The following is a 2452-nucleotide window of genomic DNA, read 5'->3' as shown; positions in this document are numbered from 1 at the left end:
CAGACAGACACACACACACACACACACACACACATATACGACGGGCTTCTTTCAATTTCCGTCTACCAAACCCACTCACAAGGCTTTGATCGGCTCGAGGCTACAGTAGAAGACACTTGCCCAAGATGCCACGCAGTGGGACTGAACCCAGAGCCACGTGGTTGGTAAGCAAGATATGTATATATATATATATGTATTATGTGTATGTATGTATGTATATATGTATATATGCATGTGTGTGTGTATATGTCTGTATGTATGTATATATATATACATACACACACGCACACATACATACATACATGCATACATACATACATACATACATACATACATACATACATACATACATACATATGTATATATATGCATGACTGATCTAATCTGTGCGTGTGTATAAGTATGTGCGTATACTGATTTCAGTAAGTAAATAAATGTCAAGAATTAAAAACTGATAAGTGATGGGAGAAATAGAGAAAATAGTTTCGTTGACTTGTATAGACGAAATTGGGATAACCATCTACAATTCCCTGGATAGACCATGGAATACTTGTGAAATTTCTTCAGAAATGCCAAATAAGCAAATGTGCTAAGGATGTGAAAATGAGGCAATAATAGAAAGAGAAGAAAGGTATTTTAAAGTTAGAAGTGAAAATCGGTATGAAAAGAAACTCCATTAAAATCCATTTCTTTTTGTCTGAGAAGATTTTCAATTGCTCACACAATAAAATATATCTTCTAAAAAAAATACCCTCAGAGTATTATTGGAGGTGATTTTATGAACAACACAAAGGACATTCAATTGTTTTAATTCAGTAAACTAAGCCAAATAGTAAGATGTTATTGTTATTTGTTTTATTGACAAGACGTGGTATGACTGTTGTGCTGACAAAATTGTGAATGCCTGTATATACGACATGATAAGTTAGGTTTTTGATGTTAGCAAGACAGAAAAATCTGGAGTATTTTCAGATTAGGACATGTCGGGGTCATTGAGTGAATAAATATGCTTGAGATAATGACAGATTTTAGCGAGGTAGGTTATATGTACGTGATTAGCGGAATAGTGTATAATTTTGATATCGACAAGTTAGGGTATGGATAAAGGACAGAGTATAACTGTAACATTGAATATAAATGGAATATTGACAGAATGTTTTCTTCTAAGGTAGTATGATTTGAGGCTAATTTGGCAGTAGGTCGAGCAAACTAATAAAAGTTCCCCATCGACTTGTGATAAGTGGACAGCTGTAGTTTTGAGAATATAGGACATGTTAAAGTATTGAAAAGATACAGAATTACATGCATAAGCATATGATAACGTATGGCTGATGTATGTTTTGAAATGTGACTGGATATCGTATATTGAGATGTTGATAAAACAGGGTACTGAAATATTGAGTATATGCAGTGTTTTGAAAATTTTAGGTATATCTAGAGTTATACTTCTGCATAGAAGTTTCAGTTCTATCTGGGATTGTTTTGGTATTGAAAGATTTCGGTATGCCTGGCATAAATAAAATAAAATATTCAACTATTTTTTGTGATGAATTCCACATTCTTATTTACATTTACGCAGATTCAGATAATTGATCCTAGCATGCAGTAAACGAAATATAGTCCCTTGAACAAACTTCTAAGAGATAGGGCACTGCACTGTTTCCCAGAGAAAGGCAAAGTGAAATTTACATGTAGTGGTATAAAGTGTTAAACTAGATTTTGTAAATCCTTAAAACTTGATGCTAAAATTTTCTAAACTGGAAAAATAAAAAGTTCTGAAGTTCGATATTTACCATGATCATTATCAATGACAGTTAAGTGAAAACATCTTCACTTTAAGTAGAAATTGGAAACGGTCGTGATCACCAAAAACTTGCAACTACACTGCTATGCTTACCACATTAAGTTTAAGCGACACTAAGGAAGGTACAAAAGAACGCTTTTGTTTTGTCTAGGTTCATGGGAGGAATTAAACTTAGCATGGCAAGGCAGTTGAAAATGAAGTATGCTGATGTGCATCTCGCCATATTGGTAACTTCAGCATACAGATTGTTGATAGCTACCCAGTTTCTCAACAGTACTTTATAAGAAGCGCTGTGAAGTTGGGGGGCATAAGGTGTAAGTTTCAATTTTGAATTGAACAGTTTTCTGAATGTTGTCTAAATTTTGAAGTCTGTTAAGAAGTTCACACTGTCTGATCCCTTTCTTTTATAATGTGAGTAACGTTCACATCATAAAACAATTCAGTGTTAAGAGCGTATATAAACGAGTTAGTATATAGACAAATTAGGAAAAGCTTTGTAATTTCATATAGTTACGTTTAGAGTTTAAATATCGCTGGTATTAACTTTGTATTTTATCGTTTCAAAATCATAATCTTTCAGCTCACTCGCTCTTATCAAATATATTGTTTCTACTTTTAATAATCTGACTTCAGTTCAATCGACTAAAC

The sequence above is a fragment of the Octopus bimaculoides genome, chromosome 15 (genome assembly GCF_001194135.2).
Source record: "Octopus bimaculoides isolate UCB-OBI-ISO-001 chromosome 15, ASM119413v2, whole genome shotgun sequence".
NCBI lineage: Eukaryota > Metazoa > Mollusca > Cephalopoda > Octopoda > Octopodidae > Octopus > Octopus bimaculoides.
This window is presented reverse-complemented; position numbering follows the sequence as displayed.